This window comes from Scyliorhinus canicula, chromosome 2, assembly GCF_902713615.1.
Source record: "Scyliorhinus canicula chromosome 2, sScyCan1.1, whole genome shotgun sequence".
Classification (NCBI taxonomy): Eukaryota; Metazoa; Chordata; class Chondrichthyes; order Carcharhiniformes; family Scyliorhinidae; genus Scyliorhinus; species Scyliorhinus canicula.
The window spans coordinates 242,443,633-242,460,038 of record NC_052147.1 but is presented as its reverse complement, the minus strand read 5'-3'; positions in this window follow the sequence as shown (position 1 = coordinate 242,460,038).

Below are 16,406 nucleotides of genomic sequence, written 5' to 3'. Positions count from 1 at the left end.
AAATTTTTCCCCGGTCTTGACGACCACCACCTGAGCTCTCCAGGGACTATTACTGGCCTCTATGATCCCCTCACTGAGCAGCCGTCGGACCTCCGAACGGATAAAGATCCTATCTTGTAGGCTGTATCGCCTGCTGCGAGTAGCTACTGGCTTGCAATCTGGAGTGAGGTTGGCGAAGAGAGGAGGGGGGAAGATGCGCAGCATGGCTAGGTTGCAGATAGTGAGTGGGGGCAGGGGCCCGCCGAAGCTGAGGGTGAGGCTCTTGAGGTTGCACTGGAAATCCAGGCCTAATAAGAGTGGCGCGCAGAGGTCGGGCAGGACGTAAAGTTTAAATTTAGAATAACTAGCGTCTCGAATTGTGAGCGTAGCGACGGTGCGTCCTTGGATTTGGACTGAGTGGGAGCCCGAAGCGAGGGCGATAGTTTGGCTCACCGGGAAAATAGAAAGCGAACAGCGTCTTACCAGTTCTGGATGTATAAAGCTCTCGGTGTTCCCGGAGTCAAAGAGGCATGGCGTGCTGTACCCGTTGATCTGGACCTCCGCCATCGAACTTCGTAGGTGCTTGGGGCGGGATTGATCCAGGGTGACCGCGTTGAGTTGCGGGCCGCGCGGTGAGTGCCCGAGGAAGTCGTATTCTTCAGATGAGCTTTCTGAGCATGCCGATGCAGATGGGGCCCGTGGATCGCATGTGGTGAGCGGCGAGGAAGATGGCGGCCCCCATGAGTCGCACGTGGCCGGCCGCATGGTGGGGGTTTGCCAAGATGGCGGCCCCCATGGATCGCACGTGGCGGTAGGGGGCGGAGTCGAGGCGTAGGCCGCAGCGTTTCGGGCCCCACGGGCCCGCTGGTGTTGGGAGCGATTTATTCTCTCTGCAGGGGAGTTAAAAACTGGGGCCCTTTTCGTGAGGCACACTCTGGCATAGTGGCCTTTCTTCCCGCAGCTGCTGCAGGTCATGGATCGGGCTGGGCAGTGCTGCCGCGGGTGCTGGCTTTGGCCACAGAAATGGCAGGCTGGGCAGCTGAGTAGCTGGCTGGAGCAGCTAAGTAGCTGGCTGGGGCAGCAGAGTAACTGGCTTTGGCAGCGCGGTAGCTGGGGGGCCGTGTGGCACAGGACTGGGGGGATTGTTGGTCGGGGGTCCACGATGGGGTCGCCGGGTCCGCGGGAAACGACGTGAGGCTGCGGAAGGAAACTTCCATAGTGGTAGCAGCCTCCACAGTAGTGTCTAAGTCCTGGGTCCCCTTTTCCAGCAGTCTTTGGCGCACATAGTTAGACCTAAGGCCCGCTACGAAAACGTCCCTCACAACAAGCTCCCTATGCTCAGCCGCGGTAACGGGTTGATAATTACAGTCATTGGAAAGGTTGTTCAATTCCCTTACAAATTTGGCAAGCGTTTCTGTAGGCCGCTGACGGCGAGTTGTAAACACGTGGCGTGCATAAACCTCGTTAATGGGCCTAACGTACATTTTGTCCAGTATTGCCAGCGCTGCGGTGTAAGAACCGGCCGGATTCAGCTGTGTGGAGATTCTGTGGCTTACCCTAGCGTGCAGTAGGCTGAGTTTTTGTTCCTCCGTTGTTCCAGCGGTGCTGGCTTCTGCCAGGTAGGCTTTAAAACATCTCAGCCAGTGGGAAAAAATTTCCTTAGCCTCTGCATCCTGTGGGTCGAGTTCTAGGCGTCCGGGCTTGAGGGCTGCTTCCATGATTTCTTCGACAATTTCCTAAGTATATTAAATTGTTGGAACCAACAATTCTACGGACACATGCTTGTAGGATTAGAATAGCGGTTTTAATATACTTACAACAGAGCTAGCCTGTTAGCCGTTGAACTTTCGGTGAACTGGCCGGCTGACCCTGTGGCACTGATCTTTATACAGCAGCTCCTGGGGGAGGAGTCCTGGGCGGAGCTAGGGGAGAAGCCCCGTACAACTCTCAAGCATTCCCAGAGCTACTCCCCCTGGAGGTCAGATAGTGCAACTGCACTTACAATATAGACACATGTATATACAGGTTATAATCCGGTGTGAATCACATTCACCACACCAATAAAAATATTTTTTTTAAAAATGCTTTCCATAATTCTAAATTCTTCATACAATATATCCATATCAATCTTTTTAAGATTGCATGCTTGAACACCATTACAACATTCTTCAAAGGGCACAGCATTTGCAAGAGCTAATTTGGACATTTTGTTTTGAAAGCTGTTTTCAGATAAGTCATATCTTCCATTCAAGTACTTCTTGATTCTCTTGTGGAAAGTTCAAAAGTCTCTCTCACATTTTCATGCCACATCTGGTGCTAATTCCTTCTGTGTGGCTTTCACTGCAGATACAAAAATCCTGCATTCAACCCTTCTCTTTTAAGGAAAGATTAAACAGATTGGGTCTGTACTTATTGAAGTTTAGAAAAATGAGAGGTAATCTTATTAAAACATAAGATTCTGAGAAGGCTTGACAGGGTAGATACTGAGAGGATGTTTCCTTTTGCAGACGAATCTACAACTAGGAAGCACAGTTTAAAATTAAGGATTTCCCATTTAAGAAGGAGATGAGGAGGAATTTCTTCTCTTAGAGGGCCATCAGACTTTGGATTTCTCTTCCTCAGAGAGCAATGAAGGTTGGGTCTGCCCCATTTCCGCGGCTTCATTCGCAGCCGGGTCCGTGCTCGGTGGGCACCGCAGGCTTTGGATTGTTTCATTGACTCCTCTTCCCACATTGTTATTTGATGTTTCTTCTTAAGTTTCTGTTTCTTTGTTATTTTTGGGCTGTTCTCTTATGAGGAGCGGCCCCCTTTTTAATTTGTCCCTGAGTTGATTTTTGTTCTTTTATTAAGTTGATGAACCCTAAAATACTGCAATGGAGATTCGGTTATTAAATATATTTAAGGCTATGTCAGACAAATTTTTCATCTAGAAGAGAGTCAAGGGTTACGGGGGTGGCAGTAAAGTGGAGTTCAAGCCATAATCTGATCAGATATTATCTTATTGAATGGTGAAGTAGGTTGGATGAGTTGAATGGCCTACTCCTGTCCCTTTCCTTGTGGTCTTTTGATCTCCTTTGCACAATTATGCCTACATAAGGCACTTTTGGATGTTAATAATTTAATAATGATAAGGGGAGTCCACACCGAGTAAGAATAAAGAACTTTGGTTTATTTACAGTTACATTATGTATAACACCCAGTAGATCCCTACCGTGTCTCTTCACGGTCGATGCCTTATTGGCCAACCTTTTATACATATATTAAATATATTTAAGGCTATGTCAGACAAATTTTTCATCTAGAAGAGAGTCAAGGGTTACAGGGGGTGGCAGTAAAGTGGAGTTCAAGCCATAATCTGATCAGATATGATCTTATTGAATGGAGAAGTAGGTTGGATGAGTTGAATGGCCTACTCCTGTCCCTTTCCTTGTGGTCTTTTGATCTCCTTTGCACAATTATGCCTACATAAGGTACTTTTGGATGTTAATAATGATAAGGGGAGTCCACACCGAGTAAGAATAAAGAACTTTGGTTTATTTACAGTTACATTATATACATATACAACATCCAGTAGATCCCGACCGTGTCTCTTCGTGGTCGATGCCTTATTGGCCAACCTTTTATACATAGCTGAATGGAGTTCCCTGCCCTTTAGCAGGGGAGCTCATACTCTGCGAGAACCACAGGAAAGATAATCATTCTGTAAGTCGCCCTGTAAGCCACGTGTGGGATATGACAAAATAGGAGTTATTTTTCTCAGATAATTTGTCTCATGTGAGCCATTTTAGAAAAATATTGGAGGCAACATGACAGCATAGAAAGTGCATATGAAATGTATTTTAATGTTGATGCAACTATGTATATATTACAAATTAACATGTATTTTGGTTCTTCAACTGAACATAAAGAAAGGAATAATGATAAATGTATACAAATGCTTCACCTGATGCCGCTGTTTATGTTGTTACATTGTGTACCTTGTGTTGCCCTATTATGTATTTTCTCTTATTTGCTTTTCTTTTCACGTACTTAATGATCTGTTGAGCTGCTTGCAGAAAAATACTTTTCACTGTACCTCGGTCCACATGACAATAAACAAAATTCAAACAAAATCCAAATTCAAAAACTAACTGACCACGTAAAAATTATGGATGCAGTTTTGTATGGGACAATATAAAAGCCATAGCACAGTCACCAGTTGATTCACCAGTAGAATTATACAATCCAGCATTATTTGGTGGAATTGCACTGTTATTATAAAAGTGTACTATCTAACTTATTGTGAACCATGGTATATATAAGCTTCGGGTTTACATATAAAAAATGCTAAGCCTTTGATTTCACCTTCCTTTCGTCCATTTGAGACTACTTACTTGATAACCCAGGGAAGGCAGGATAACCTATGTGGGGAATTCTGGGCAGAGCCCTGCAGTAGTGATGCAGTATAGTACTACACAAGCTTGTTATCTATTTTTAAAAATAAATATTTTATTCTCCTTTTTCACATTTTCATCATATTTACAACAACAAATAATTGACAATAACGACAAATACAATGGCAATCGGCAATCCCCTAGCCAACAATCCCCTCATCCCACCCACCCTCAAACAGCTCCCAACATTTTGGATACAAAGCGCCAATGAAAAAGAATCATCATTAATTTATACATTCCAAACACCCCCAAACTCCCCCTCCCACAATGTTCGATGACATCCAATTCATGAAAATGCATGATGAACAAGGCCCATGAGTTGTAGAACCCTTCTATCCTCCCCCTGAACTCAAACTTTACTTTCTCAAGTGTTAGGAACTCCAGCAGGTCCCCCTCCCACGCCGAGGCACAGGGCGAAGAAGCTAACCTCCATCCCAACAGAATCCGCCTTCAGGCAATAAGCAAGGCGAGGCTAAAATATCTACCTCCGCACCCGCTTCCAACCCCGGACGATTAATTGTTCCAGGTGTCCAGAAATAATTCAAGTACTTTTAGTAGTAAAATAATGATAGTTCTGACATACATACAGATATGGATAGATTTAGAAAACTATCCCTGGTGAATAGTTATGCACAATTATACAGAAATACATTGTTGTTACAACATGGAAACAGGAAATACAGTCTAACCAATCTGTATTGTGTTTTACTTCTGTGTGAATAGTTCTATTCCCACCTACCCACCTGTTCTCATAGCCATTCATCTTATTTTCCTTTATCCATCTATTCAATCTAATATTATAGAATCATAGAATTTAAAGTGCAGAAGGAGGCCATTTGGCGCATCAAGTCTGCACCGGTCCTTGGAAAGAGCACCCGACTTAAGCCTACACCTCCATCCTACCCCGTAACTAAACCTAACCTTTTGGACACAAAGGGCAATTTAGCATGGCCAATCCACCTAACCTGCACTTCTTTAGACAGTGGGAGGAAACCGGAGTACCGGAGGAAACCCACGCAGACACTGAGAGAAACTCCACACAGGCAGTATCCTGAGGCCGGAATTGAATCTGGGACATTGGAGCTGTGAGGCAGCAGTGCTAACCACTGCACCACTGTGCCGCCTATATTGACATTAATATAGTTTATATTTCAGTCATTAACATTGATGTGAATTCCACACCTCACAATTATGAATGTAATAGTTTCTTCTACCCTCTGTCTCAATCGTATATGTTTAATTTTGCATCTACGATCCTTTGTTCTTGACTGTTCAACTACTGGAAATAGTTTAATTCTAGATAAGGTACAACTTGTAGACTGACTGACCTGCTTGGATATTTTCTCTGATCCTCATTGGTCTTTCAATATTTATCCTGATAAACAGCTTTTGTTTCCAAATAAGCAACAAAAGGAAAGGGAAGAACTTGTATTTATATAGCACCGTTCATCGCCTCAGGACATTTCAAATGTTTAGACAATTAAGTATCTTTGAATTGAAATCACTGTTTTAATGTAGGGAAAGATGGTAGCCAATTTTCACACCACAATGTCCCACAAACTGCAGTGAGGTGCATAACAAGAAATCTGTTTTAGTGATGTTGGTTCAAGGGTGAGTATTGACCTGAATACCATGAGAATTACTCAGCTATTCTTCAAATAATCCAAATGATTTCACCCCCAATGGAGTGTTAGATTGGATTATATACTTAAATCTCTTTTGTGTGATTTGAACCCAGAACATTCTGACTTAAAGGCAAAAATGCTACAACTGAACTATGCCTGACAATTGGAAAGCAAATCCATTGAATCAATACAGTACAGAAGGAGGCTATTCGGCCCATCGAGTATGCACCACTCTCCAAAAGAGTACTTTACCTAGGTCCACTCCCCAGCCCTAGACCCATAACTCCACGCATTGATCATGGGCAAACCAACTGACTATCTTTGGGCACTAAGGCACAATAGCATAGCCAATCCATCTAACCTGTAAAGATTTGGACTTTGGGAGGAAGCTGGAGCACCAGGTGTCTACTTTTCTGGCCTTACAGGCCCTATCATTTTGCCTAGATGGATCCCCAAACAGTACATCAGGAGTGGAGGTGGCCTGCTGTGATTCCCGCCCTGTGACCTGGGTCCCCTTTGGCAGCAGTCTTCTGGGGCGAACCAGCCTGGATGGGCCCGACTACTGCTCGGGTGTCCGAGGTGGCATTGTGCCACTCTGTTCTGCCCACTGTGGCACCGCCCCTGCGGGAGTCACCGGCACGGGATCCATCTCACCTCCTCTCTCAGGGTGCCCAATGGCCTCCGAGTTACTCCATGGGACAAGGCTGCGAGTGGAGCTAACCCCTGAGGCTCCCCCTCCATCTGGCGCTGCCAGTCCTGGAGGCCCGCTCTCCTCTTGACCATGGTTCACGCCGGCGCCAACCACACCTGGTCACTGCCGGCGTGAACAGCGCGTGACAGGTAAGTGTGGGGCCTGTGGGGGGCGGAGAGAGGATCGAGCACCACGGGTGTGCTCAGCAGATGTCTGGCACATGATCGGTACCCACCGATTGTCGGGCCGGCGTCTCTAAAAGATGCACTCCTTTCCCTCCGCCGCCCCGCAAGATCAAGCCGCCATGTCTTGCCATGTGTATATTGGGCTGCAGCCTGTCAGCCTATTGAGTATTAATCCTGAATCTAGCGAATCCGGCACCATTTCCCATTGTAATCGATTGTGTTTCACGTGGGGCCAGTGCTAGCCCCTTAACGATCGTTGAATTGGTCCAGGTACGGCACCAGTTTTGCTGTCAGAGAACTCCACTAATCCTGCCCCAGCATCAACACTTAGTCTCAGGAACGGAGAATCCGGCCAAATGTGTGTCTGATGAGCAAGTGTTTTTATGGGACGAAAAATCAGAATAATGCAGACAATGACTTTCATGTTACAACTATATTCTTCGAGGCGCTGACAAACTGAAAGCAAAATGCATTTAAAATGTACCTCATCAATTAGTGTGTAAGCCAGCTAAAGAGCATAAAGCATACATTTCTGGTTGTAGTTTGTTTGCCCATGCAGCTCAGTAAAAAATCCAACCTTTTTCCTCAATCTATGGAATGCACATTAATGCATTAATCCGTTGCTGAGGTATACAAAATTTTATTTCATTTGGATGATTGTTTTATTTATCTAATAACTTCTAAAATGAATCTGGAAGATGCTATATAATTCATGTTGTAAATTAAGTTAAGTTTATGCTTTAAGATTTTTATGTTTATCCTTGTCAAACTTTAGTTTGCTCTCTTAATGAGATGTAAAAGTTTGAATATTGCGCTGATAATTCATTGAAGATTAATTCGCAGAATGGCACCAGTTTGAAATTGCTCAGCAGACAGAAAATGTGAATCTTCTATCTAAATAGCTTGTGGAAACAGATGAACAGAAGACCATTCCGCTTCTCAGGCCTGATGTGCCACAATGTTAGCTCATGGCTAATCTGCACCTCAACTCTATTTCCCTCTCGATGTTCCCGATCCCTTGCTATCATTGGGCGGCACAATAGCATAGTGGTTAGCACTGCTACATCACAGCGCCAGGGACCGACAGGGTTCGATTCCGACCTCGGGCGACTGTCTGTGCGGAGTCCGCACATTCTCCCTCTGTCTGCATGGGTTTCCTCTGGGTGCTCCGGTTTCCTCCCACAGTCTAAAGATATGCAGGTTAGGTGTATTGGATATGATAAATTGTCCCTGGGTGGGGTTATAAGTAAAGGGTAGTGGATTGGACCTGGGTTAGGGTGCTCTTTCGGAGGGTTGGTGCAGACTCGATGGGCTGAATAGCCTTCTTCTGCACTGAAGGAATTCTATTCTATGTTTAGAAAACAAAATCTATGACCACTGGTAGCTGGCAGCCAAATGTTGAATTCTTGCTCAAGGTGCTTAGGCTCAATCTCAGGCTGAACAGCCATTCACAGGTGAATTTTAGAGTGTTTCAAATGGGCCACAAGATGGTGCACTTTACAGTGGCTGAATGCTTTATTTTATGAGGGAGGAAAATTAATAGTAAAAACTTTCCTGTTCACAATCTAGAGATCAGAGCAACAAGGCATGGCATCAAAGTTCCCATCAGAGTTCTCGTCAAGGACATCTGTTACGACCATCATGGGGGCCAAGGATTGTACTCCATTCGATTTCCCCCTTACACGTGAGAATAAACTCTCCATTAATTGGAGGTAGTGTTTCCCCTTAATGAGGGGAAACTACTCTGAAAAGAAATCCTGACCTGGGTGCAGGTGAAGAGGGTGGCCCTTTAGAAAGAGGAGTAGTAGTTTTGTTATTTCTGTATATACTGTAATAAAGCAGTCATTCATTTCTACCCTACCATATGTTCTTGTCATCTCTCCCATTCAGGTTCTACACTGGCCATAAGGCCATAAGTCCAGAAAATATAGAAGCAGAATTAGGCCACTCCGTCCATCGAGCCTGCTCTGCCATTCAATCATGGCTGATATTTTTCTCATCCCCATTCTCCTGCATTCTCCTCATAACCCTTGATCCCCTTATTAATCAAGAACCTATCTATCTCTGTCTTAAAGACTCTCAGTGATTTGGCCTCCACAGCCTTATACAGTAAAGAGTTCCACAGATTCACCACCCTCTGGCTGAAGAAATTTCTCCTCATCTCTGTTTTAAAGGATCGTCCTTTTAGCCTGAGATTGTGTCCTCTGGTTCTAGTTTTTCCTACAAATGGAAACATCCTCTCCATGTCCACTCTATCTAGGCCTTGCAGTATCCTGTAATTTCAATAAGATTCCCCCTCGCCCTTCTAAACTCCAACGAGTACAGACCCAGAGTCCTCAACCGTTCCTCATATGACAAGCTGTTCATTCCAGGGATCATTCTTGTGATCCTCCTCTGGACCCTTTCCAAAGCCAGCAAATCTTTCCTTATATACAGGGCCCAAAACTGTTCACAATACCCCAAATGGGGTCTGACCAGAGCCTTACGCAGCCTCAGAAGTATATCCCTGGCCTTGTATTCCAGCCCTCTTGACATGAATGCTAACATTGCATTTGCCTTCCGAACTGCTGACTGAACCTGCAAGTTAACCTTAAGAGAATTGTGAACAAGGACTCCCAAGTCCCTTTGTACTTCTGATTTCCGAAGCATTTCCCCATATAAAAAATAGTCTATGCCTAAATTCCTTCTTCCAAAGTCCATAACCTCACACTTTTCCACATTGTATTTCATCTGCACTTCATTGCCCACTCTCCTAGCCTGTCAAAATCCTTCTGCAGCCCCCCTGCTTCCTCAATACTACCTGTCCCTCTACAGATCTTTGTATCATCTGCAAACTTAGCAATAGTGCCTTCAGTTCCTTCTTCCAGATCATTAATGTATATTGTGAAAAGTTATGGTCCCAGCACAGACCCCTGAAGCACACCACTAGTCACTGGCTGTCATTCTGAAAAAGACCCCTTTATCCCACTCTCTGCCTTCTGCCAGTCAGCCAATCCTCTATCCATGCCAGGATCTTACCCTTAACAACATGGGCTTTTAACTTATTCAACAGTCTCCTATGCGGCACTTTGTCAAAGGCCTTCTGGAAATCTAAATAAATCATGTCCACTGATTCTCCTTTGTCTTACTTCCTTGTTACCCTCTCAAAGAACTCTAACAGATTTGTCAGACGCGACCTCCCTTTGAAAAAGCTGTGCTGACTCAGTCCTATTTTACCATGCACTTCCAAGTACTCCACGTTCTCATCTTTAATAACAGAGCTTGATAGATCGTAACTTTTATTTTTTGCTTAGTGATCTGAATGAACTGAGTCACAGGACTGTGATTAACTTTTAACAAAATAAAACTTTTATTAAATGAGAAAAAATTAACCATAATACACTCTTTCACCCCAGCTATACCTTTTCTAATATATATAGATTTAGAAGGATTACACAGTTTACAAAATCATGGCTGGGATTCTCTAATCCCACGGCCAAGTTCTAACGCCCGTATGAAAAGCGGCGCGAGCCACTCTGGCATCAACGGGCCTCAAGTGGGAGGTATTCACCCCTTGTTAGGGGGCTAGTACGGCGCCGGAATGGTATTTGCAGCTCCAGCGCCCAAAAGCCAGTGCTCCACGGCTGGCGCAAGTCCGCGCATGCGTGCCACGGCGGCGTGGGTTCCCACACGCGCATGGGTTCATGTCTCCATGCCGGCCCCGGGCAACATGGCGGAGCCCTACGGGGGCCCGGCGCAGAGGATCATAGCCCCCCCACGGAGCTAGCCCGCCAATTGTTAGGCCTCAATCGCAGGCCAGGACACCATGGAGGCCCCCTCCAGGGTCGGATTCCCCCCGCACCCCCACCAGGACAGCCCCCCCAGCCAGAACTCCGAGGTCCCGCCGGGTGGGACCACACGTAGCCCACGCCGTCAGGACTCGGCCGAACCCGGCGTGGGGTCAGAGAATCCGGCCCATATACTCTAATGTTCTCAGTGAGTACACAGTCCATGTAAACTAATAGGTGAACTGTCGACAGACCCACCACACTCTGACAGATGCCATCCAAAAACAACTTCTGTGGATTTTTCATCAACCCCCCCACCTCCCAGATGCTTGTTACACTGAGCCAACTGATCTCACTGGAACTCTGACTTTCCTACAAGAGTTTCCAAACTCCGCTCTCAAAGAACATGCTTGAAATCTTCTTCTAAACAACACTTTCTCACAATGCTTTTACCAATAATGATAATAATAATCTTTATTAGTGTCATAAGTAGGCTTACATTAACACTGCAATGCAGTTACTGTGAAAATCCCCTGGCGCCTGTTTGGGTACACTGGGGGAGAATTCAGAATGACCAATTCACTTAACAAGCACGTCTTTCTGGACTTGTGGGAGGAAACTGGAGCACCCGGAGGAAACCCACACAGACACGGGGAGAACGTGCAGACTCTGCACAACCAGTGACCCAATCCGGCAATCGAACCCGGGTCCCTGACGCTATGAAGCAACAGAGCTAACCACCACGTTCAGGATTTTGACCTCTCCTTTCAGTATTTCTCTTCCCTGGGTCACAACGTGCTTTCAGGCTTCTGCACAATCTCCCAGCCATGCTAACAGGGCACCATTGCTTTACAGGCTGTATTAAGGTATTACCAACCTTAGGGCCACCTCAAATGTCTGGCTTCTCACTATTCAACATCTCCAGGTCTGCACCTTGCAGCCCTGTCTTTAACTCGGAACATCCCTCTCTACTCCTGACCTCACTAAACAGAACCATTTTTCAGATTTCTGACATTTGTTCCTTTCACTTCATGAAACTCTCATCCTCTGGTTTCTGGGACTTTCTGTTATTTAGCTTCTACTTTAGCTTTAAGTCCCTCTGTATTGCCCTGCCTGTACTGGCAGTTTCTGTGGAATGCTTCTTGTGTCTGTGTTACCTGGTTCCAACTGAACTCAAATGCTTCTGCTTTTCAATTGACTCTCTGGTTGCTAAGCAACAGCTTAGTTTTTTTAAAGCCTGTAATTGCTTTAATGTCATAAAACCTTAATTACAATGCAGACCAAGTTTAAAATGAAACTGAAACCTACAGACTTGTAGCCACCTTTGTTTAACATGAAACTAAACTGAACTATACAAATACAAAAATACAAATTAAGCTTACTTAAACTTATATCTGCCTCCTAATACACAATACAAATACAATTACTTAAACTATTTCCATTTCCTAACAGTAGTACCGACAACACAGTTGAGGGCACCCTCAATGCGGAGACAGGACTTTGTCTTCTCAAAGATGTGCAGTAGTCATTCCTACCAGTACCCCCGTGGACAGATGCTTCTGCAACAGATATAATGATGAGGATGAGATGAAGTAGGTTTTCCCCGTCTTCTTGGTTCTTTCACCACCTACCGCAGGTCCAGTCTAGCAACTGTAGGTGTTAAGTGTAATCAGCACAAGCTTTCCGTGTCCATGTTTGACCTGATGACATGAGACTTCATGCGGTCCAGAATCAATATTGAGGACTCCCAGGGCAGCTTCCTCCAAACTATATACCATAGCGCTGCCACCTTTGTGGGTCTGTCCTGACAGTAAGTTATGATTCTATGAGCATGACTATGTAAGGCTGTTGCGTGACTAGTCAGTGGGACAACTCTCCCAATTTTAGCACAAATTGCCAGATGTTATTAAGGAGGACTTTGCATTATCTTTTAAAAGATATTTACTAAACATTTTTCAATATAAGCAAAATAATATAAAACAGTTCATTCAAGTTACAATGCAAAAAGAACACAATAAACAATCAGCACCTCTATTAGCTTAAGCCCCCAACATTAAACACAGCTCCTTAACAACTGACAGTGATTAACTTTTTACAAAAGGAAATGAATGGCTGCCATCTTCGGTAAAACCCTCTCCTGGCACTCTAATTCTGTACTTGACCTTAGCCAAATGTTAAAATGCCACACAACCAAGCTGAGACACTGGGCAGAGCAGAAGACTTCCTGTGACGACTGGGAGATGTTAAGAAATTGGATCGAAGATGTAATGAGCAGTTGAGGGGCTAACAGCCTGAGTGAAATCTGTTAGCACTGAGTCAGAGATATATGCCTACACCTGGCCTGAGTTACATTGTCCCATTCATACTTAAACTCATTAATGGGAATAAACAGAATACCCTTGTTCAGCCAGGGTAATTCACTCAAGATCTATTGTCCTCCTGACACTCTGGTCTGACCAGCTGTTAACTCATTACGGAGTCTGATTGCCTCTTTTGTCCATAAATTGGAGATTAGTTGCATATTCATAGCATGATCCTGTTCTTTTGTGTAAACAGGAGTGTGTAATCAAAAGTCCAGATAGCGATGATGAGTTCAAATCTGGATACGCTGGGACAGAACCATCATTGAGGGGCTGGGCAAAAAGATTCCTGTTCAAACAGGTGGGAGTAAAAGGATTTGGAGAACGATCAGGAGAGGCCATGAAAAACTGCCAAAGAGTCAAGCTTTAGGACAGGGTGTGAAGGAACTACACTAACAGTAGGAATATGTTCTGTAATACAAGTATAATTTTTACATGCCTGTGTAAGTGGAGTTGAGATCTGTATGTTCATTTTACATGCTGTTTAATGAGAAATTGTGTGTTAAGGTTAAGAGATACATGTAAGCTGTTCTTGCTCGGTTCGAAGTTTAAATATTGGTTATAATAAAGTTTTGTTTGTAAAAATAATCCAGCCCTATTTCTTATGCAATCGCTCGTGGAGCGAATTGGGCTTTCCACACAGGTTTAAAAAATAAAAAAATCATTGCGGTTCTGGTCCAGTATCTTAGCCACCGTTGGGAACTCGTCCGGCATCTGTAACAGTTCACCCAAACAGAACTCGTCTCTGGGCAAAGGCGAGGACATCCACCTTGACCCCCTCTGCAGCACTGGGGAGTCTGATACCCCAAAAATGGCCAACAATGGGCATGGCTCCACATCAACCTTAAGTATCACTGACATAGTGCTAAAGGAGACCCAGAACCTCACTAACTTGGGTCACAACCATAACATATGAGTGGGGTTAGCCGGCCCCTGAGAACAATGCTCACACCTGTCTTCCACCCCAAAGAAAAAAACGTTCATCCTCACCTTCATCAAATGAGTCCTCTGCACCACTTTGAACTGGATCAGCCGAGCGCATGAGGATGTGGAGTTGACCCTGCGAAGAGCTTATCTCCACACCTCATCATCCAGAATAGGACCCAATTCACCATTCCATTTCGCCTTCACCTCATCCAACAGTGGCGACTCCGCTGATAGGATCTGGCTGTAAATACACAAAATGCTCCCCCCACTAGACCCGGCTTAAGACAAAGTCCACTTCAACAGGGAGGAAGATGGTGCGAAGGAAAAAGAGTGAAAAGCCTGACACAGGAAATTGCGTATCTGAAACTACCTATAGATTGGAACCAGGAAGTAGAAATATTCCGACAGCTCCTAAAAGCTGGCAAACCTTCCCTCCATGAACAAGTCCCCAAACCTCTCCATACCCGCCCCCCCCCCCCCCCCCCCCCCGCCCCCATGATTTAAAAGTTGAGTCTAAACCCTCTGGCAAAAAGAGGTGAAGTGGAAATCATAATGAAGACAAATTCCTCGAGGTTCGGTTTAAGGAAATTTATTTTCACAAATATATTTGCAGAGAAAGTGTTCCAGCTGCAAAAGCTAGTGCACTACACTTTGAGATTCGATTGAAGATAGCATGTTTTATAGTCTGAAATAACAGCTTGAAGTAAACGGGCATGTTTATATTAAATAGACCTTGGAAAATACATGAGATGACATACGTAGTATGTATGTTCTTGCCCTTGGCTAAAAACAACTCGAGTACACATTTTGTTATCTTTCAGAGGACAATGTGTTTTCATAATAAGGCCGAAACCAGAATATTTCAGCAGTATTTCATTTATGTTACCTGACCTACTTATTTTCATTCAAAAGCAGTGTTGAACTATAGTCAAGCATTTCCCAGCATGCTTCGAAGTTGGTTTATGTTAATTTCCCTTCCACAAGAGGTGATTACTGCAGCTAAGGGCCAGCAAAGACATGGAGCTGAATTTGAAATGCTCTTTGAACTGCTTCAAGGTTCTCAGGGTGCACACCTCTACTGGATTCCAGGAAAGTCTTGCTGGAGAAAGTGGCAACCATGCCATCACTAGTACCCAGAGGCCGGAACCCCTAAAACAACACGCCTCCATTTTCCCCCATATGGAACCCAGATCACTAAATCACCCCAGTACATTCTCAATATTGGCTGCGCAATAATAATTAATAAATTGGGTAAAGCTAAACCTCCTGACCGTCTACCAATCTGGAGGAACACCCTACAGATCTTTGGGGTCTTATCCACCCAAATGGAAGATGACACTAATTTGTTACTTCTGAAAAATACAACTTGGGGGCAAAAATGGGGAGACACTGAAAAATAAATAAAAATCTTGGGAGCACATGAATTTTAAAAGTCTGAACCCTGCCTGCCAACAACAGGTTATTCCACTTCTGTAAATCCGATTTGACCCCACTGACCAGATTACTATAATTTAATTGATGGGACGAGCCAAATCGTGGGCCACCGGGATAGCTAGATAACAAAAGCTAGATCTGGCAAGGTGAAAAGGTAACATCCCCAGACAGGCTCCCCTCCCTGGGCTTATTTGAATACCTCGATCAAACCTGTCTCCATCACCCTCTCAGGAAGTTTCTTCCAGACTCCAACCACCCTCTAGGTGAAAAAAAATTTCCTCATATTGCTTCTACCCCTTTTGCTTATTATTACCTGTGCCCTCTAGTTCTTAATATACTCTTGAGAGGGGACAGTTTTCCACTATTTACCATGTCCATATGTCTCAGGATCTTGAGTGCCTCTCTCATGTCTCCTTTCAGCCTTCTTTTCTCCAACGAAAACAGGCCCAATCTATCCTCACAGCTACGTTGTTTAGTTTGGAATCATTCTTGTGACTGGTAGAAAATAAGCCAGAACCGCACTAAGACGGCGTACTTGACATAAATTTTCCAATATTGATCACAGCAACCAAATTCATAATGGACAGGTGATTTACACGCAGCTGGGATTCATTCAAAATTGTACTTTTGAAAATTGCCCCACTGAACAGTGACAATAGCTTCAATAGCAACGACTGTCTATGGGGTAATAGGGAACTTAATAAAAGAAAATATACTTCCACATATTAGCCAATCATTTCCTCTCAAGTTTACCAGATTTATAGAATTCGTATTTTGCCTTTCATTGCTTTTTCATACTACATCTTATGACTGACAACCAGGATATGATTTTGAGGAACACGAATTCAACTTCCTTTTTTGTGTAATTATCGTCAAAATGTTTTGCCTTTGGAACAGTTAATAAAGTTTCCTTTTGCGTGGGAAGTGCAGCCAAACCTTGCGTGCGATGCGTGCGGTGGATACTGTCAATTCGCTCAGTCAATTCCCAAACAATGTCCAAAATTG